The 23,128-nt window shown below is 38.3% G+C and overlaps 1 protein-coding gene across 6 annotated transcripts in view; it reads right to left on the bottom strand.

Annotated features, from left to right (window-relative positions):
* Window positions 1–21,802, bottom strand: part of RALYL (RALY RNA binding protein like) — a 723,330-nt gene extending 701,528 nt beyond the window's left edge. The window contains exons 1-2 of one of the 6 annotated variants that reach the window (XM_058698437.1): window positions 21,016–21,126; window positions 20,162–20,250 (exon numbers count right to left, since the gene is read on the bottom strand). The gene's annotated coding sequence lies outside the window, so the exon portion shown is untranslated. Of the gene's footprint in view, window positions 1–19,572; window positions 19,766–19,822; window positions 19,992–20,161; window positions 20,947–21,015; window positions 21,251–21,613 lie in introns of those variants that run through there. The other 5 variants (XM_058698440.1, XM_058698443.1, XM_058698441.1 and 2 more) reach the window with 5 other exon arrangements.
* Between the last annotated feature and the right edge of the window lie 1,326 nt (window positions 21,803–23,128).

The raw sequence follows: 23,128 nt of genomic DNA, 5'->3' as shown, positions 1-23,128 counted from the left end.
TGATAGAACACTGGTGCCCACCCCAAAGGCACCTTAAAATAAACTGGAAACTTCTAATATGCTGATTTCCAAGCTCCTCCCTAAATCCCCATAAACCTGAGTCTCAAAGTTGCAATCAGAGCACTGAAATTTTTATCTAACACCCAGATGCTTCCAAATCGGATGTAAGGGCCACCCATCATTTATTAAACACATTGTCATGTGGTGGTTCAGTTTATTAAAGGTGATGCTGACAGCAGCCATTAGAGTTAGATGTTACCATCCCCACTTTGCAGATGACAAGAGGAAACTTTTAGAGGTAGATGCAAAGCTAGTATTTGAGTCCAGATCTCTCAGATTCAAAAGGCGTGTTTTTTTTTTACAACACACCAGACTTAAACCAAAAGGCTTTCAGAGAGTTTTGTAACTGGGGCCAAAAAGTGGCCAGTGAAAGGAATCTCACAAAGAGCCAGAAGTTACATTTTGTCTGGTCAGCAGTAGTGTTGTTTTGAATGTTTTGAAAACTGCATGGGAACCAGCTGGATATCAGGGAATATCAAAAAGACAATACCTCCCGAAAAATAAGGAGGAGGCTTCTTATTATATATTATATGGATAGCCTTCTTTGAGGAGTATACTTGCAAAACTTGTTACCTTAAATGTTTAATGTTTTTCTTTATTATTGTTATTATTATTTATGTGTTCAGGTGTGTATGTATATAAGCTTCTCCAGTTCACAATCATACCTCCCACAAGGATGGCCGCTTCATGTAGCCAGTACAATCTTCCAACTAAATGGCCTCCTTCCTTCTTATTTATTTTTTACCCTGGGATCCTAGATACAATAGGGTTCCTATTTAGACAAGGCTGCTACTCTGAGGTAGTCATGTTAGAGAACCCTCTCATATCACAGAGAGGCAATTTCAGCCTTGTTTGTGACCTCTGCTTTAAAACTTTCTTATTTGGGGGCACCTGAGTGGCTCAGTCAGTTAAGTGTCCAACTTCGGCTCAGGTCATGATCTCACAGTTCGTGGGTTTGAGCAGCACGTCGGGCTCTGCACTGACAGCTCACAGCCTGGAGTCTGCTTCGGATTCTGTGTCTCCCTCTGTTTCTCTGCCCCTCCCCGGCTTGTGCCCTCTCTCTCTCAAAATAAATAAACATTTAAAAAATAAAACTTCCTTATTTTTTGAAATTTGACATTTAAATAAGAAATAATGTATTTGAGTAACACAAAGTGCTTTTTTTTTTTTCTGTCAATCGTTCCAATAATCAGACAGGGAAAAGGAATTTAGCACCACTTTCTACGGATGCAGTAACCAAAGCTGCGGCATGCAAAGTGTAATGTGAGCTCAAAAGTCAGAGTGGGAATTACATCCAGGTCTTCATCTGCCCATCCAAGGCCCTTTCGAGGTTCTCTGGTCTTGGGGACACTGAGAACTCTCTTTCTGGAAAGCTGAAGTTGCTCCTGAAGGGCCTGGAACCAACACAGCCTCAACAGAAAAGCTGATCATTGACCACTTAAAAAATTTACCAGTTAAGCTCTTTCAGCTCTGAGAGTCAAGTCTAAAAAATTTAATGTACTAACTGTATTGTGAATGGAAAAGGATAACTCATGGCAATTTTTCTAATTTGTTAGTGTATACAATTTACTTAGATATAAAGAAAGAGAGTCCTGACCTTTTTTTTTAAAAGAACTAATTAGGGGTGCCTGGGTGGCTCAGTAGGTTGAACGTCCGACTTCAGCTCGGGTCATGATCTCACAGTTGGCGAGTTAGAGCCCCGCGTCGGGCTCTGTGCTGACAGTTCAAAGCCTGGAGCCTGCTTCTGATTCTGTGTCACCCTCTCTCTCTCTCTGTCCCTTCCCCGCTCATGTTCTGTCTCTCTCTGTATCAAAAATAAAGATAAACATTGAAAAAAATTAAAAACAAAAAAGAACTAATTATAGGGGCACCTGTGTGGCTCAGGGGGTTAAACATCTGACTTCAGTTCAGGTCATGATCTGGCAGCTTGTGAGTTCAAGTCCCGCGTCAGGCTCTGCACTGATAGCTCAGAGCCTAGAGCCTGCTTCAGATTCTGTGCCTCCCTCTCTCTCTGCTCCTCCCCCACTCGTGCTCTGTCTCTGTGTCTCTCTCTCTTTCAAAAATAAATACACATTAAAAACAGTTATATATTATTTAAACCTAGTAACACCATGAACACTGTTTTTGCTTACTAAAATCATGTCTTCAGAGTAAGTTATTTTTGGAAATGACTACAGAAATAATCACATAAGCTTTATGAAGAAATTTGAGACAGGAGTTGAACATATGGCATGCACCAAAAAGATACATTTAAGAATTCACCAAATATTTTTTAAAAAGCAAAATGTCAAAGTGGTACTTTGGGGAACATACTATGGTGAGACAACATTTTTGTAAAAGCAAACAAAAAACAAAGAAAAAGAAAAGTAACTTGATTTAGGTAAAACTGATGTTAATCAGGGATATGTAAACATACTTGCAAAACCTGCAGGCAGTAAGAACAGGCACATTTACAATGCAAGTTTGTAGGCATTCAACATAAACCAATGGAGTCAAAATGTGTCTCTCTGTAAACAAGAAAAAAAAATTTAAGACCTTATTCCATTGTTTACTTTAAGGCAATCATAGAATATTGTTTACAGATTTTAATCCATCAGTATTTTCCAGATATTTTCATCTGAAAAGAAAAAAATATTTTGTGCTCCTCTTTCCTTATTAGTTCTTTTAGAGCTATAATTTTTAGAGCTATAATTCTGTCTGTCAATAAAATGCTTCTGGGGTGCCTGGGTGGCTCAGTTGGTTAAGCATCCAACTTCGGCTCAGGATATGATCTCCTGGTCTGTGGGTTCAAGTCCCGCATGGGGCTCTGTGCTGATAGCTGGGAGCCTAGGGCCTGGGGCCTACTTCCGAGTCTGTGTCCCTCTCTCTCGCTGCCTTTCCCCAACTCACACACACTCACTCACTCTCTCTCTCTCTCTCTCTCTCTCTCTCTCTCTCTCTCTCAAAAATAAACATTAAAAAAAATAGGCCACAGACTACTTTGAGCAGCATCATTTTTTACTATTGCCATCAACAATATGAAGGCAGAAAACCCTCATTAAACCCAAGAGTAAGTGAAAGAAAAGCATTTGAAAACTTCCATTAAAATTAGTTTAGAATAATCTGCTGAGAAAATCATTATTTTCTTCCTGTACTTTTCACAACTGTGCTGTGACTCACACAACAGACAAAAAACAAAAATGAAAACAAAAAACCGAACACCAAATGGTTCTAGTTCTTTCCTGCAAACTTAAGTCATCCTGGCAACTTTGGAGGACTCAAAAGGAGGCTACATATGTACAGCTTCTCTTCTCTAGAAAAGATTCACAGCACCAGGCACTCTTCTTATGGCAGGTAAAAAGCCCAGTTCACCTGAGTGACAAATGATAAATGGCATAAGCATCCTTCTGATTTCCAATGGTTTCTGTTTCAAAAGAATTAACATTTCTTTGTTATGTTGTCGGAAATAAATTAATTTACAACTGCAAAAAGTACTGAGATCTACTCCTTTCCCATGTAATACTGTTTTTATTTTATATGTTTTGAGTAACTTCCACGTGTGAGTGACATATTACTAAAAAGTATTATTTGTGCTGGTAAGCAACCAGAATACTCAAAAATCAGTACACATATATGTGGTGGAACTATTAAGAAATCATTATAACATTTTAAACTTTAAATTTTAAACAGTCTGGAAATTTTTTTAATTAGAAGTTCACAGTGTTATTGCCCATGCAAGAAAAATATTCTAAGAAATGCAACTGCATAACCTATTTCCTAGTGGTTCCAAAGTAATCATGCAAGGTATGTAAAAATTCCTCATGAAAATACCTTAAATAGATTATACACTACTTACATGTGATTTGCTTTTTTTTATCCTAAGTCCAACACGTTTTTTTAAATATGAAATTTATTGTCAAATTGGTTTCCATACAACACCCAGTGCTCATGCCAACAGATGCCCTCTTCAATACCCATCACCCACCCTCCACCCCCTCTAGCCCCCCATCAACCCTCAGTTTGTTCTCAGTTTTTAAGAGTCACTTATGGTTTGGATGCCTCCCTCTCTAACTTTTTTTTTCCTTCCCCTCCCCCATGGTCTTCTGTTAAGTTTCTCAGGATCCACATAAGAGTCAAAACATATGGCATCTGTCTTTCTCTGCATGACTTATTTCACTTAGCATAACACTCTCCAGTTCCATCCACATTGCTACAAAAGGCCGTATTTCATTCTTTCTCATTGCCAAGTAGTATTCCATTGTGTATATAAACCACAATTTCTTTATCCATCCAACAGTTTTTCTACCAAGGTTGGACAAGAAGACAAATTCCTTGAATAATGGATAACTGCTCAGCTTGTGTTTTCACTAAATATATAACCAAAAAATCTATGAATTAATGTAAGTTAAAAGTGCACATAATGCTACAACACTGTACTAAAACAAACACAGAAAGATGTAAGTATGGGAATAAACATTATTTGAAATAAAAATCAAAAGAAAATGCAAAGAGAATCAACTAAAATATTCACAGTGGGGTATAGCAAACTATACTGTGAAATTCTACACTGCCATTAAAATTATATGGCAAATGATAGTCGATGACAGTGTGTTTAAAGTTTATTGTTAAGTGAAAAGTTTTTACTATACATAATATTATGAGAAGTATATTATTAAGTGAAAAGTTTTTACTATACATATTATGTAGTATACACATAAACATTTATATGTATTATGTATAATTTATACAAGTATACAATTACTAATGTTTACTAGAAATTATATCATTACTTATTTAAACAAAACTGAAAAAATATATACCCTACAGTGTGAATAAGAAGGAAGATGTAATTTTGAATCTTCTCACTAGTGTCTGATTAAAATTTCAACATCAATACTATCGCAACAACAATGCTTCCTTTTAAGACTTTTTGGGCATTTTTCATTTTGATTTCATTTTTTAGAAAATATACATTTTGAGAATATATGTATCAATTTAGCTATTTGGAAGAAATCATCTAATGAAGTGTAAAATTAAAAATTTAGATTTTCAGAATGAATAATATTCTGTATCAGTTAAAGGAAATCATAAGGCCAAACCATTTATTTTCACTTGTAACAAAATCTAAACCTATCTTCTTTCCTAGGTATACTGTAAACCTAATCAGAGATTATGGGATTTCAATATAGATATGATTAAGCTGCTTCTCCTTTACCACAGAAAGATCAAAAACAACTAAGGATTAATCTCTAACTGAAGATCAGCAGACCAATATAATGCTCACTAGATAAGTAAAAATACCAAATTCACAATAATATTTTGCCATGAAGGAAAAAGGGATGACTGGCTCGTTACTAATTTGAAATAAATTTGTTTTGCAATAACACATCTGAATCAAAACCATGGCGCATTCAGTCAAAACCTCAGAACCCAAAAATCTGGAATTAGCATGCTCTGAGTGTTTCCAACTCCCTTCAGGGGTATCAAAAACAAGAAATCTATCTTATAGTAAAATTTATTTAAATTAATAATGTCACGCATGCCTCTTTTAGGGACAAAGCAACATGGCATCAAAAAGAATGGGCAAAAAAGAATGAGAGCTACTCCTCTAATTTGATTCTATATGGCAAATAGATACCTAATGCCATTTCTTGAGAAATGAATTCCCTCCCCTACCCACTCACACACATTCATGTGGTCATATCCCTCTCAATCACCCAAGAACACACCTTGGAAGACCTGTAAAGGGTATACTGACCTAGGCTTACCTCTGAAACAACCAAAAAATGAGAGATGATGGATCAACACTCAATGTTCATATTTCCCCATCAAATTCCTGATGACTCACAAGTTTTAGCCAAAGATACTAACTCACTTTAATCTTGGAGGTTACACAAATTATTTAATATTCTATAAACTTGTGGTGTTCTTTTCAAATAATGTGTCATTCTATATATAGTCATCTAAAACTGGTTTGACTTTATTCACTAAATTATGAGTCATACTTTGTGAGTGGAATTACATACAGAAATTAATCTTCTGATTTCATACAAAATCAGAAACCATTTTAACCCTGAACTTTATTTTTACCTCTTAGGGAATTTATCACTGTCTGCCTCTTCCCCATTGAAATTTCCATTCTCATACATCATAGAGTATCTCATGACACACAGAATGGTGAAAAAGCAAATTGTCAGGAAATATATTTACTGGACAAATATTATTATTCCTTAGCCAACTGACCATACTTTGAGATCGCTTTTTAGCAGGAATGAACTTCAAAAGATTTCAATTTAGATTCTTAATAAAAAGTGAAGGCTAAAATTGAGACAATCAGAGAGTATTTCAAAGTATATCTTGGCTAATCTCTGGTAAATGCAAAACATCAAAAAATTGTAAAACATGACATCGTCCTGAGACTTCTGAACCCTCCAGATACTAGATAGCTACGAGCACACGTAGCTATTGAGCACTTTAACCTTGGCTAGTTCTGTGCTCTAAATGTAAAATGCACATTGGATTTCAAAGACTTAACACCAAAAAAAGTAGAAAATTTAAAAAATACTTTTATACTGATTACATGTTGAAATGATCATTTTTTATAAAATTACATAAAATATAAAGTTACATAAACATATTATGAAAATTAATTTCACCTGTTTCTTTCTACTTCTGAATGGGTCTTCTAAAAAATTTAAAGTTATGCAAGGTGGCTGGCTTTCAGCGGGCAGTATTGATCTAGGGACTGTCTCCCCATACTGTTGCTGGCCTCCTCCTCTATTGCCCTCTTCCCCCTTCGACACCTTTTTTCTGTTATTTTTTTTTCTACAGTTGCGACAATGTCAGGAGGGAGGTCTGGAATAAGGAAGGAAGATCTAGCAATTCTGAAATAAAAACTACAACCATGATGGAATATGCTAAGAAATTAAATAAAACAGAAATTATGTTCATACAACTGGTTCACTAATCTAAATTATTAATAAAACGACAGCTAACTCTTGAACAACATAGGGGTTAGGGGCACAGACTCCTGTGCAGCTGAACATCTGTGTATGACTTCTGACTCTCCAAAAACTTAACAACAACAACAACAAATCCGCATAAAAGTGGACCTGCACAGTTCAAACCTGTGTTTTTTAAGGGTCAACTGTATATTGCTGTCCACCTAAAACATCTAAATGCATTGATATTTCTGAACTCATTTTATATGTTTTATAGCATTTAAGAGTTTCTAATAAGGTATTTTTATTTGAAATTTTGAGTAATCTCAATATAGTTCAAAATAAAATTCATTTTCCCAAACAATGAACTCTACTTTAGTGAACAAAACATTTATGAAGACAAAGTCATACACTCCTATCAACTGCACCTCTTTATTGCTGACCTCTTTTTTCTTCAAAAGTCTATCATTCCTTTTCATCTCCCAATTTCCTTTCCAGATGGCCGTCTCTAAATCTTTTTGTTATACTGTTCTTTTCCTTGGCCCTTTTACTTTTCCCGCTATACATTTCCCCTGTATGAGCTCAGGCTCACGTATTCCTAACTACAGACACAGTATCAAGAGAGTAATGTCATATTTCCCAATGGGAGGGCCTTGCAAAGTCACTGCAAGTAAGAAGAGAGAGGCACTGCTTTCCAAGTTTTTCAGGTGCCTTAATTATTGAAGTAACTAGGGGAGCCTGGGTGGTTCAGTCCGTTAAGCGTCTAACTCTTGACTTTGGCTCAGGTCATGATCTCACAGTTCATGGATTCAAGTCCCACTTTGGACTCAGTGCAGAGCCTGCTTGGGATTCTCTCTCTCTCTTTCTCTGCCCCTCCCCTGCTCTCTCTCTCTCTCTCAAAATAAATAAATCTCAGTAACTATAAGTAATCATCTGTAATTTTCTTAATTCTGATGACTTCATCACTGTCACTTTTCACTTGCACCGTTTCCTTCAAGTAGATTTGTCAGTTCATGAGGATACGTTCAGTGTCTTTTGTTCTTAGGCTTTTTTTTTTAAATCTCCTAAACCTCACTTAGATGCCACAGATTCTCAATAAATAGTGGTAGAATGAATGAACAAATGTTTAAAATCTCACAATTGCCTAGCTCCGAATGAAAGCATTGTGTTTTTTTAAGCTTCCATATACAGGGAGCTGAGGTGAGTGTGTATTTTGTTAGACAAATGTCACTGACCTGATGATATACAAATCAAGTATCTCTTTTTCTCCATTTTTAAAACAAGGCATGGAGGTGTAAGTGTGGAACAAAAAGGCTTGTGCTCAGATCTTCCGTCAGACATTTGACAGCAATTTTGACACGTCATCTGTCTGATCTTCTATTTCTTCCCAAATATTACTCTCTGGGATAATAATATATTCTTCCAGGGTGTAACAAAGATGAGGTACAATAGGACTAAGCACTTAGCAGTGAGTCTGAACCCACAAGGAATGATCTATAAATGGAATGAGGTTGTAGCTGCTGCAGCCACGTAACTAGCAGTAACAACAGCTATTGTCTATCTACATAACTGGATTTCTGACTTAAAGAAAAAGCTTCAACTAGAAAACAAAATATATTAACAAACACGCTGTACCTTCTTTTAAATCTGAATCATTTACTGTTATGTTTAGAAAGTATTTCATTGTAGCATCCTATATTCATTTCCCTGGTTCTGATCAGTAACTTCCTTACAAAATTGAACTTTGGGTTGCAATAACCATTGTAGGGTTTATTTCTGTGTTACCTGAATATTCCAATCAAATATAATCAAGATAAATGCAAACATTGCTTACCTACAGCTCTTTTCTTAAAGTTCCAAAAGAGAGGACTAAAATCCTACACAAATGAAAAAAAATCCTTGAAGGCATCAATTGTCTATAAACCTCTAGAAATGTCTCTGATACTTTTTATCACGTTTTAAAGTTTTCCTTTCCACCTTTTTCCCTGTCTGCAATTATGGTTTAAAAAAAAACCTTCTCTAGGGGCGCCTGGGTGGCTCAGTCTGTTAAGCATCTGACTTTGGCTCAGATCATGATCTCCCCATTAGGGAGTTCAAGCTCCGTGTTGGGCTCTGTGCTGACAGCTCAGAGCCTGGAGCCTGCTTCAGATTCTGTACCTCCCTCTCTCTCTGCCCCTCCCCTGCTTGCGCTTTGTCTGTGTCTCTCAAAAAAATAAACATCAAAAAAAATTTTTTTTAATCTTTCTCTAAATTACATTTTAACACTCAGCCTCTCCTCACAACACTTTAACTTCTCAGTATCAGCAGCATCTGCCTTAGTTAGCCACATGCCTTCCCAAACTCTAAAATGTGTTCATCATTGGACTCTGCTCCACTTTCAAAATCTGGAAGAATATTCTCCTCTGACTAAAGACATCCATCCTTACAAATTTCTCATTCCATTAAAAATAGTAAACTTGCTATTAGTTTTCATTCTGACCTCAGGCTCTCAATTCTTACCTGTTCTTAGTTTATTCATCTCCTGGAGCTGCCCTTGCCCCCCTACCCAGCCCAGATTTATGGCCCTTCTGTTCTACAACATACTATCTCTAGAAAGCCCAGCTCTGTGTTTTGCATCATGCGTGCCTTGCTAATCTTCTAACCAAGCAAACCTCAGTTGTTTGCTAGACCCATTCAGATTACAGACTAAGTACTGCTCAAGAAAGTGATGTAATTGTGTTGACTAAAATGTGAGGAATTGTTAATTTTGCCAACTTCCTCCTTATGGGTCTAGATTCTTTTTACAGACCTCTTGCATATTCTCTGCTACTTTCCCCAAGCTCCTATCCCCATATCCGTTCATCTGAACCTATGACCTCGCACTTACCTGAGAAGACTACAGTCACCATTACATGCCAAACTCCTGGCAAACAGGCTCCTTATTAGTCCTATTACTACTGAATCCCCATCCTGCGTACAGGGCTACACAAATAAGGAATTCCTTACTTAACTAATAACCTGACTCAATTTCTTTCCTTTTCTAAGATGTGAACATCTTCTTATGCTAGTACTAATCACACTGACCTCCTTAGAACAGTCTGAAACTTGCTCCTGAAAATTACCATCCCACCTCCTTATACTTCCATTCCTTCTTGCCAGGGGATTCCAACCCGAAAAAAGTAAATATGCAAATTTTCTTTTATCCTGGCTTAAAAATATACTCTTCATTCAATAATATTACTCCCTTGAGTACTATTTCAGTCCCACAATTAGCCTTAAACTTCATTTACTTCTTGGTTTGTGTCTTCAAGACCCTATATGACCTCAAACATGGGCAACTGGCCTTCTTTCTGCTTCTATTTAACTGTAATATGCGTATTTTTTGTCAATGACAACTAATAGACTTTTCAACATTTTAAGTGAAAGAAAAATCAAACAGATAATTTGAAAGAATACTATGAAATCTGCATAATCACTCCGTGCATTCAAAAATTTCAAAAATGATAGGGCACCTGGGTGGCTCTTTGTTGGTTAAGCTTCTGACTCCTGATTTTGGCTCAGGTTATGAGTTCACAGTTGGTGAGATCCATCCTGGCAGCGCAAATATTGCTTGGGATTCTCTCTCCCTCTCTCTCTGCCCCTCCCCTGCTCATGCACACAGTCTCTCTTTCTCTCTCTCTCTCTCAAAAATAAACTTAATAAAAATTAACAAATGATTTGTTACACATGCACACCACACATTTCATGATGATGCATGAATGTATGGCACTCATCACTAAATAATGCAGCATGAGTCTCATAATGTCATTTATCTAGCTTATATATAATTTTTCCCAATTCTACCAAGATTTGAGCCTGTTTGTTGTTGTTGCTGTTTTAACTAGGATCAAATACAGCTTTATGCACTGCATCTGTTTATCTTTCACTCTCTTCTAATCTAGAAAACTCCCCCTACCATAGTGTGACTTTGGAAGAAACTAGGCCACATATCTAGTATGGTTTTTTGGGGTTTTTTGTGTGTTTCTTTTAAGTAGGCTTCACGCCCAGTGTAGAACCCAACTCGGGACCAGCTCAAGACCTGAGCTGAAATCAAGAGTCAGTCACTTAACCAACTGAACCACCCAGACGCCCCTGGAATGTTTGATGCAGGATACTAAACCTAGGAAATTTGTCTGATTATCTCTTCATGGTTTAGTTTAACCTGCTCCTCTTTCCCTGTATTTTTCTGTAAACTGAAAGTTAAGTTTAAACAGGTTTATTAGATTCAGCTTAAACATTCTAGCAATAATATTTCAAAAGTGGGGCCAGAAAGAGACTTAATATCGCATCCATCAGAAGGCTTATGGTATCAAGCTGTCTATTAATGAAGCTAGGTTTGATCACTTATTTAAAAAGACAACTGCTAGATGCAATTAAGAACTGATACTTGAGCACCATGAGAATATGTTTGCCCAACATACATTTACCTAATGATTTTAGCATCTGTTGATGATTCCTGACTCATTTATTTCAATGGGAGTTATACATAGTAATTTTCTATTTCTAGCATTTCTTACATGAATCAACTCACATTATTTTGTACAGAACTGGTCCCTCATCAACTAAAGAAGAGTTCCTCCTTAGAAAAACAGGCTAACCATTTCTTTCCATTTGATTATTGTCAGCATTGTTTCTTTTTTTTTTTTTTTCAAGAGTTTCACTATGGACTTACAGATTTTACTTCACTGAATGTTTTTTTAATGTTTATTTGAGAGAGACATAGTGAGAGAGCACATGTGTGTATAAGCAGGGGAGGGGCAAAGAGAGAGAGAGAGAGAGAAAGAATCCTGAGCAGGGTCTGTGCCATCATTGCAGAGCCCAATGCAGGGTTTGATCTCACGAACCATGAGATCATGACCTGAGCCAAAATCAAGAGTTAGATGCTTAACCAACTAAGTCACCCAGGTGCCGCTCATTCAATGTTGTACAATCCATTACAGTCACTCTTACTGGAGTAGACCACTGAGAAGACAAGACAGTTGGTTAACCCTCAAGCTGGACCCATGCAGTCAGAGGCTCCTTACCTCCTCCCATCCTTGAGATGTACATTCCACACACTGTTCCTACACTAGGAGTCATTTCAAGTATACAGTCTTAAGAAGATAATGTGTTGTTGAGCCCATCTGGACTGGATCTACTAAGACCTATATATAAACTTTTAAGATTCTGGTGGATAGATGCAGAAATCGACTTGTCTTGCGGCCACCCGATGTAAGTTCTCTTCTTATTAAAACTGTCACAATCGAGACAAATGTGCCTCTTGCTTCAGTTTCTCCTTACCCTCTGAGTAAAGGGGCCAGTTTCAAATTTCACCCAGAAAAAAAAAAAAACCTGAGGTTGCAAACCAACAACACCTGATGTTCAATTTTTTTTTATTTTTTTTAACGTTTATTTATTTTTGAGACAGAGAGAGACAGAGCATGAACAGGGGAGGGGCAGAGAGAGAGGGAGACACAGAATCTGAAACAGGCTCCAGGCTCTGAGCTGCCAGCACAGAGCCCGACGTGGTGCTCGAACTCACAGACCGTGAGATCATGACCTGAGCCGAAGTCGGACGCTTAACCGACCAAGCCACCCAGGCGCCCCACCTGATGTTCAAATTAATTGAAATTCGGCAACTGGAAAGCCCTTCAATCAGGCTCTCGTCTATAGTTACAGTTTATAAATAAAGCTGATACAATCTTACTCATCTTTGGACATTTCCTTACTTTCTGGCACAATGAGATATCCCAGGATCATCTTGTACTTTTTCTGCCCAGACCTAGAAGCAGCCAATTCTCTAAAAAGCTCTGGTCCCCTTGAGTAGGAAATGGGATTTAGAAACCATAATTTGTGCACTAAGTGTGCTCATTGCTGCTGGAGAGACATTGTTTAGAAGCCTCTTCAGGAGACAGAGCTAATGAATATATTTATTTTTAAAAGCTTTATAGTATAATTTAACATATAATAGGTTAGTCCCCTCTTCGCTCTCATTTTTGGTATTTATCCTGGATATCCTTGCATTTTTATTTTTCTATATTTAATTCAAAATCAATGTATCTACTTCTAGGAACTTTTTACTGGTCTTTCTATGGAGTTTGTGTCACACACACACACACACTCACAAACACACACACACAAACACAAGTCATATACAATCTTGGGAACTGATCTCTTCATGATGCTGTCACATCATATCCAGGATATTATATTTGTTCAAGTTCATTTATTTCTTTTTTAAAATTAATGGATTTTAACCACGGATTCAAGGACCTTCTCCTCAAGCCTCACCCTCCTTTAAGTCTATTCAGCATTAGCCCTGCTGAACAACACTTCTCCTTTACAGACACACGCACACACACACGCACACACACACACACACACACACACGTAAGCTTCAGTGGGTATTCTCCTCTTCCTCTTTTTTTTTAATTTTAACCAGACCCTTTAGCATACACTCAGAAAAACTGCAGGTGCTTCCCAAATTTTTGCCTTTGGAGAAGTTATTCCCTTCTAAAGTTTTAGTGTAGATAATTTTTTTACTATCTATTTCTAGCTTTCAGTGTGTTTTCTAACTTTAGAGCTGAATTTCATTGCACATTGGTCATTTTATCCAAGAGTTAATATTGGAACTTCAAATCAGTGATATGTCCAAAGCTGAACCATTCTCCACCAAGTCAGGTTCTCCTCTAGGTATTTTTATTTTCTGATTTTGTTTTATACCACTAGTTTTCAAGTTATCCAGATTCCAAAACACAAAAGTGGGTTTTGAGAATCCTTCTGGCCTTGGCCTTCAAATCCACTATTTTTATGGACTTGCAGATTTACCATTATCTTTGCAATCCATTTTCTCACATTCATTCACACTGCCTTCACTGTGGTTTATGTTTTCCATTCTTTATTGAAAAATATTCACTTTTTTAAGTTCCAAGGAAAGTATTTAATAATGGAAGATCTTTCACACATCTGAAGAGGCAATTAAAAACAGTATCCTAAAATAACATCTGGCAGTTATATGTGTTTTATGTTATTAACAAATAGATTAAATGAGCTTGAAAAAAATGTCACATCCAAATATGTGTAACAGTGAAATTCTGAGGTGAAGATGATGTTGATAGTGAAATGTTGGTAGACGGAAGAGACACCTATATTTACAGATTTGCTGTGTTATGGAAATCAGTAGTTCTGTTTTACTTGTGCAAAAGACTAATTTTCCACTTCACACCGCAAAACCCTTGAGTAGAAATTACATTTTAAACTTAGTAAGTCAGTATTTGTTGAGTTTTTTCCCCAGGTCCTCTGCAAAGCCCCACAGACATAGAACCATCTAATTCTGTCCTGATCACAGAACCACAAGTTTCCATGATTGGGTTCTCTTCAGAAAATCCTAGAGTTGTGGAAAGATTTGTGATGCTATGGTTACTTAAAGGTCCTTTCGGGACCAGTAAATATCTCTGTGTAAATGGTGCCATTTTCTATTATTTCTGGCCACAGCACTCACTAGTGAAAGTGACTACAGTAACTTTAAAATATGTACCAAGAATAGAGACCAGTTGTTTCAGATTAGCTAAAACAAAACCAACTCCTCTCTGCAAATGGAACATCCCTATACAGAAGGAGGGACATAATGGTGTCAATTCAGACATTCCTCTCACTTGTGCCTTTACTCCCTGTGAGGCTTTAAGGAAGTTACATGTAAGTCTTGGTTTCCTCAATATAAAATAATGATATTACTTACGGCAGAACAAATGAACTGCATTCATTTGACACATCAATAAATGTTAGTCTTAACTCTTCTCGCCATCTCATCTTGATTAATGAAAACGTTGACTCTCCCTACTCCAATATGCTACCAACTTCCCAACTGACTCAAAAATATGTGGTTCTTTTTATAATTTAGCATCTGACTATCAAAATGTGTATCTATACACATGGATTCTGTATGAATGCAATTAATGTCCACAATTAAAGTTTAAACAAAATATTCAGCTATATTATTCAGAGCAAAATGTATAGAAAGATAAATTTGTAAGTTAGCTGTAACTTTACATATTTATGCAAATAAAGTTTCTAATTTTCCCTTATTATGAGGCTGTTTAGTGATGCATTCCATTGCATCTTTCAGAAAATCAGGACAGGGTTCCCATGTTCTCCACCATAATTCTCTCCATTTAGATTTATATATGGCCCAAGAAATAAATCTTACAGCCATGACCCCAGCTGAAGTGTCTGCAAGGACAGTCCAGAACACATTTATCCTAAACACTAACTAAAGTTCTCCCATTGCCTTCTCTGCAACTTGGAATGGATAGAAAATGAAATCAGCACCTCTATATACTCCAGATTTCAGCCCCAGAAAACAGCAAGATAATGCAAAACAAACAAAAAGCTTTAAATTTACAAGAGAATTACAAAAACACAAAATCAATTAACCATAATGTAAGTTTGCTATTTAACAGAAGTCTAACAAAACAAATGAACAGCAACAACAAAAAAATGCCCCAATATTTTCTTAAAAATCTAAAAGCTATGAGAATAACCAAAAGTAGTAGAGGTTGTCAATGGCTGGATATATCTCTTCTAGAGACCAAAATTAAATAATAAAAATAAAAATTATAAATATTATATTTCTATAAAACTTGCTAAATGTGGACTAGCTGTGTGTGCATACAGAAATCACTTATTAACTAAATTTTATTTAATAATTATCCTCAAAATCAAAGTGTAGTGAAAGTAATTGTCATTATCGTCATTAATGTGAAAGTTTATGTTGCCACAGCCAATTACTATGGAGGACTTTATTATATTTTGAAACATCACACAGAATTATGAAAATGGGATTTTAAAAAAATAAGATTATTTTATTTATTTGAGAGAGAGAGAGAGAGCACACACACATGGGAGGGGCAGAGAGAGGGAAAGGGAGAGAGAGAGAATCCCAAGCAAGCTCTACACTGTCAGCACAGACAGGAGGCAGGGCTCAAACCCATGAACCATGAGATCATGACCTGACCTGAAATCAAGAGTCAGACGCTTAGCTGACTGAGCCACCCAAGCATCCCAAAAATGGGATTTTAAAGGTACATTTGCAGGTCACTAGAAGTAGCAAATAATAATAATATGAAAGAATAAGAAAACAAGAACAATAACTTCAGAGCAGTGAGGAATTTTTTAAATTAGTTTTTAATTACATTCCAGAGCTCCATAAACAAGTTTCAGGAATAAAATTCATCACGATTGCAGTTTTTATGCACAAAATGGAATTCTCTTAATGGCAATGTGATAAAAGAAGTGAAGAAAAAACTGGATTTTTTTTTAAATTTTTTTTTAACGTTTTATTATTTATTTTTGAGACAGAGAGAGACAGAGCATGAATGGGGGAGGGGCAGAGAGAGAGGGAGACACAGAATCGGAAGCAGGCTCCAGGCTCTGAGCCATCAGCCCAGAGCCCAACGCGGGGCTCGAACTCACAGACGGTGAGATCGTGACCTGAGCCGAAGTCGGACGCTTAACCGACTGAGCCACCCAGGCGCCCCGAAAAAACTGGATTTTAAAATCAGTTTTTAAAAGCTTATCATTTAAAAATAAGAGTTTTCAAAAGTCAGACAGAATACATAAATTAAATTGAAATAACATGTTTTCTTCAATTTCCTTCTCATCATGCAAACAATTCTAAATATCTGCTTCTCTTCTACTTCCAGTATAGAGTTTTATGTGATTTGCTGCACTGTATAATTGCTTACAATACCAGCAAACAGTAAAGAAGTCCAGACCATACTCTTACTCAAGAGGAATGCTTTCAAGAATGTAACAAACATTGGAGCTTTTTCACACACTTCATACCATATAAGCTCAATTAAAAAATGACTACTTTACCTAAGAAACAGTTATTCACATAGCACATGATTCTTTTAACTAAGAAAATACAATATTTTTCGCATATGTATGTGCATTACTTTTCTAGTTCATTATTTTTTAGTCTAAAGGCATCATTTGTTTGCATAAATACAGTAGCTCTTCTAACCAACAGCCTTTCATAATAATTAGAGAAAATGAACTGGCTATCTTCTTTTTAAAGGCAGTATAACTTTTGTGGTTAAGTATATAAAGAGTGCCTTTATAAATATGTTTGAAACTTTCTCCCCATCTACATAACATCACTACGGTGTGGCTGCTTCATGAATACTAAAAAAAAAAAAAAAATCAGTGTGCTCCTTGCTTGTCTTTAATCATGTAAGGATAACTATAAAAGGAAAAAATAAATGTTTATTTTTAATTATGAAAACTCTATTCAAAAATTTTTGGACAAACCACACACTCAAGACAACACTCCAAAGGGGGGTTTCTTTACAATGTTCAAGACTGGAACAGAAACTGTAAAATTAATTCAACAATCCAGGATTTTTCAAGAATGTCCAAATTCTGGCATCCCACAGAAAAGTTCTAGGAAATGTAACAGGCTATTTTACCTTTGTGATGATTTCTTTGCCAAGATACAAATAATAAAATACTCGAGGTCAGCTAATGGTCCAATAACCAATTTAATTTATGTGTCTTCCTACCCTCACCCATCATCTTTACTTCCCAAGCCCTTTCTCCTTGCAAATTTTTTTTTTTCCTCTCAGAAAGCAGTGGAAAATAATCTGGATGATTAAGTTGATCAGAATCGGGGTGGACTGCTTACTAAATGGAAGAACAATATTATTTTTCCATGAGAAGCCAGTAGGCGGTGCTAACTCTAGGATACTACATTCAAAGATTTTAAACCAAAACACGCATAGAATAGGTGATCAGTTTAAAGAGTTGTACACTTCCCAGTATGATTCATGAAAGAGGAAATTTCAAAAATTTTCATGTCATAGAATTTAACATAAATATGAAATTTAATGAACTATGATTATTAAATAAATGAAAACTTAACATGATTTAAAGGTTCTTAATATGATCCTTAGTTACAGAATGCAAAGCACAACTACGTATTTGTTCCACATTAAAATCCTGTGGCCATCTTCTTCTGCCCCATTATAGTGTCATTCTCATTTGTAAACATCCTACATACAGTACAGTACAAGCTCTGCCCCCATCTTTTGACCCAATAGCCCCCATTTTAGGGCAGCAATGAAAATTCTGGTTTGATTATTCAAGTTTTTTTTCTTTTTCACTCACCGTTTCTCTCATTCAAAATAACTTAATGATTTACAGTACATACAACCTAAGAAATATTGTACACGTGCATTAGCTTGCATTTTTAAATAAACGAGCACTTCTATTTATATACATTATAACAGCGATAAAATAACACAGAATGTTGAAGTGGCTTTTTAAATGTTTTGTTTGCTATTTAAACCATATGGAAGACTACATTTTAGTAATGTGCTCGCCACACACACACACACACACACACACACACGCCAAAATGTAAAGCTCAGTAACATAATATTTGTGTCACATCTTAGAACTATACCCTTCATGATATCAAGTCTGATAGTCCACGGACAAGATATGAGCTATCTTGCTTATATAAATGCAACAGGACTTTCTTCACAGAAAAAGCTACCCTGAGTATAAAAATAACTCACACTGCAATTTCCAAAGACCAATAAGAGAGCACTGTGAATTTTTTAAAAAAAGCTTTCTAGACATTGCAATAAATGTTATTCTTCTACAGATAAATGATCATTTGTACTCATAACTTTTTCACCACAGAGAGTAAATAAATATAATCATAAAACTTTCATTCCACCAACTGAGATTACAGACTTCAAAATATTTGCTTTAAAAGCCACAAAAGTGTATGTAATTAACCCATTTTTATGGGCCCTTTTGTATTGTGGAATTAGTTTTGTCTATAGATAACCTAGAAGAAAACTTAGTCATAAAAGTAAAAAGTTATTTCATTTACTTTAGATTTACTTTAACAGAATGCAAATTATATACACATAACAAATTTAAGGCTGAATTTTTTTCATTTAAGGGGGGAAAAAGAACATCAAAGCTTAAAAGTCAAATCATTTAAATAATAGTTACCCTCCAGATTTTAAGATTTAAAGTATGACAAGAAATTTGTGTGGACAGCAAGTTTTCCAGCAGATTCTGTCACTGTGCTTAAGTGCAGAAAAGGTTTTTTATTACCAACTGGTACATCTCCAAAAAGCTGTGCTAGATGATACTAGAAATAAGTAACAGAACAATCATAAAATATCTTAAACTCCACAGAATACCTTCAACACTGAGTACTGTAATGCTACCAATACACCGAAATCACACCATCACCAACCCCTACCCTTTGCCCTGTGCCCAGTTCTCAGGGGAAAACCTTTGGAACCACTATCAGGTGGTTCTGTCCCTTTAAAACTTAAGTAAAAGGCTATTTTGTACCTTAGGGGTGTAGTCTAATTATTCAAACTAACAGTCCCGTCCTCAACATTAAACCCAACTGACCATCACTGAAAGTAACTATTTCCCCATCCCCTGGAAGACGCCAGAGAGCACTTAAAACCAAAGCAACACAACCAGATAAGAAAAGATCCAAAGACAACACCACTAAGAAAGCAAAACCCTTCGGAACAGACAAAACGGGCTGGGAAAGACCTACTGCGTTGTTTACTCAAGCCAAAGAGGAGGAGTAGGAGTTGAGCTTGCTGGGGCTGGGGCCATCCTCAGGGATCTGGAAATGTCTCGAGCTCCCGGCCCGCGTGGCCAGGAGCCAGCCCCCTTCGGAAGATGCTGCCCCTGCCACTTCTCCCCACGTCTCCCGCGCGCTCCGAGGGGCCGCCCCAGCCGGCCCGCGCCGCGTCCTCGGCCCTCGCCCCTCCTGCTCTGCAAGTGGCCCTCGGAGAACTTACAGGGCCCGCGTCCCCAGCCGGCGCCGGCGGCGGCGCAGACACCGCCCGCGGCGGAGATGACCTGGGCGCAGCCCGGGGAGGGACTGTATTTTGCGCACATCCAAAAACGATCCCGAGGCAGGGAACGGACTTTGGCTTTCCCTAGCTCCCGGCACGGCTTTCCCCACCGCGGGCTCGGACACTGCCCAAGACGCGCGCGCGCGCGTACACACACATACACACGCGCGCTCACACACACACACACACACACACACACACACACACACACACACAGCTTCCTTTGCCAGGACCAGTGTTGCCATTGCAAACCCGGGAAACGCCTCCAAGGGGACCAAGTACCTGCTCTCTGCGAGCTGCTCAGCTGTTCACTTCATCCTCCGTTGACAAGGAAACCAAACCGCACTTCATTTTTTTTTTTCCAGAAAAACCTTCCACTGCCATCATTTGAAAATTGATTTACGGGGAGGGAAGGGGAAGGAAGAAGGGATAATATATAGATATCAGGATATCTATCATAAAATTATCTCGGTTTTTAAAAAATTCAAATGTGCAAAAGTCATAGTTAATATAAAGGAGGAAAAAAGTATTTTGCTTAAAAATTATCCCAGTAACCAGCTGCAAGAAAAGTTTCATGTTATCAATGGGTGTCAAAAACAGGAGGGAAAAAACGAATTTGTTCTCACCGGCTTCCAAAAACGGCACAAAAAATAGAAAATTAATGCCTTTGCTCAGTGGTTTGTACCAGTATTGCAAAGCCACAAACTTGTAAACACTGCCGTAAAATCCCACCTATACAAAAATCTTATCAGAAAAAGAGTATGCAAAAAAAAGAGTTAGAAACATGCTTTTTATTTTTACAAAGGAAAAAAAAATAGGCACCATACTTCACATCGTTTTTTCCATAAAACCAGTTGCATATTTTGCTGGACTTGGGAGTCGCTCCCGGCGGGCACGGTCGCCACGGACTCCCAGACACAGCGCCTTGTCTACAGAACCATCGCATGCTAGAAAAACTTGGATTCAGGAAAAGGCTCAAAACCATGCTCCTCCAGCTTTCCCAAATATAAACAATAATCAAAGAAGTGGAAAAAAAAGAAGAAGAAGAAAAACAAAAACAAAAAAACAAAAAACAAAAAAAAAGGACAAAAAAAAAAAAAAGAATAGGACAAGAATGCCACTGAGAAGGTACTCACCGAGCGGGAGTAAAATGTTGGAATAAAAATGAGATTTAGTATAAAATACAGTATGGCGGTGGAAGAAGGAATGAAGCGCGTTTTTTTCTCTCAGTCTCTGCCTCAGGCACTGACACGTGACTCGGAGCAGGGCTGACTTGCAGGCAGCCGGGAAGGACCGAGGCTGCGAGGGGGGAAGCCCCACGGAGCCCAACTCCGGCGGCGAGGCGGCGGCGGCGGCGGCGACTGGGAGCCCGGCGCCTGAGAGCGGCAGCACCAGTGGCGGCGGCAGCGGCAGCTCCCGGCGAGGCTGCCTCCGCTGTGAGCCCAGACGAGCAGGTGCCCCTCACGCTGAGGCTGAGCACACGCACACGCACACGCAAGACAGGCAGGGCGCCGGGGAGAGGGGGAGCGGAGCGGGGTTGGGCCGGAGGCGCGCAGCTGCCGCTGCCTGTGCCGCCGCTGCCGCTATTACTGCTGCTGTTGCTGCTGCTGCTGCCGCTGCTGCTACCGCTGCCCCCCGCCGCCGCCGCCTCCTTCGATGGGGAGCGCGTGTTCTGGGGCAGCCCTGGGCGTGCTGATACAACGCCCAAGAGGAGGTGAACAACTTGCTGCTCACCTCAAAGTTGTTGCTTGCCACTTCCTTATGCATTCATCTATTTTTTTTTTTTATTTGAAGGTAGTTACCTGGAAAGAGATCCCACCCCTTTCTCTCCCGAAGTTTCACTATTAAAACCGTATGTAACTCATTCATTATTTTTTTCCTCCCTGAGTGCCCATTTCTCATCCCTCCTAAGCTGCCTTTGCCTCTGCTGTTCCTTTCCCCTGGATCTGCACTTCCCCCTCGCGGTTCTCAGGGAACCTGGCGCGGCGCGATACTGGGGGCGTTGTCACGGGCAAAGCCACCGTCAATCTTTATTGCCATCAGAACGGACAGCATCTCTTCTGCCGTCACCAGAGAAGAATGTTTGCAGTTTGAAAGACAAAACAAAATCTCTCGTTTAGGAAACCCCGTTCCAGGTTTCTTTCTGCAGGTTGCAGAGCAATGGGTGGGGGCATGGGTGTCGTTAATTTATTCATTCGTGGACCAAGCATTGTTTGTTTCGTCTGCCTGTGCGCGCGTGCTTCCAAGCTCCGCGGTTCTCCATGGCAGAGGCTCCTGCCTGACTCTTGCTCAAGTTGTGGGCTGGGGCTGGAAGTCAAAGGAGAGGTTCAAGGGAAACAAGTGAGTCCATTGTGTAAGCGCTCTCTGAGAGGGAGTGAGCACTTGGCGGTCGAGAGGGGGAGACGTGCACCAGAAGTGAGGCGGTGGCGCAGCCCGCGGGAGCCCAGGTGGCTGAGCCGTTGATTCTGAAGGTGAGGGTGAGAGAGGGATTTCTCTCTCCACCTAGCAGCTGGCTTAGGGAACCTATCGCCAGAACAAAGATTCCATCCACCAATTGCTGGTTGCACTGGGATTCTTCTATTGCTGCCTGTTGAAGAATCGGCTTTCTGGGCGCTGGAGCACATGTACTTTCTTCATTTGTGTGCAATATTAACATCAGGACCATCTCCCTATGGCTGCTTTGAATCTGGGTTGTGTGGAATTAATTGGCATCTCTATGTTTGAGAATGAACAATTAACACAGTTCCGCAGTTCACAGATTGCTGCCCCTGATCTTTATCTCAGTGTTTCTAATGTTGACATTTAAGATAAAATGCCTCCATCAGAGATGATCTAACCTGGACAATTCTGAAAATTAAGTACACATCCATTATAGAGAGCTTCAACTGCAAATATGTTTCTCAAACATTCTGGTCAGAATTCATTGACCAAATAAAGTATTAATCCACAATTTAAATAAAAGGGATTTAAAATAACCATTAAAATGTCATTAAATATTTATTTTGGTGAGTTGCCAACTCTACACCCACTTATTATACATACATTACAGTAAGGATTGCTGATTAGAAATGCTGGAAAAGATGAATGCATCAAGGTGGATTTGCTAACTTCAGAAACCTCATTGATTTCTATTGGGAAATCATAGGATTTTACGCTGAACAATACAGACCAAATGTGCTTTTCACTGTAAAACATGTTGGGCGTCTTCTTTTTGTTTTTTTTTTTAAATAAGATCTCTTCCCATGTAGT

This window comes from Neofelis nebulosa, chromosome 14, assembly GCF_028018385.1.
Source record: "Neofelis nebulosa isolate mNeoNeb1 chromosome 14, mNeoNeb1.pri, whole genome shotgun sequence".
In the NCBI taxonomy this organism is placed as follows: domain Eukaryota; kingdom Metazoa; phylum Chordata; class Mammalia; order Carnivora; family Felidae; genus Neofelis; species Neofelis nebulosa.
The sequence above is the reverse complement of the archived record's forward strand: the minus strand, read 5'-3'. Positions and strand labels throughout refer to the sequence as shown.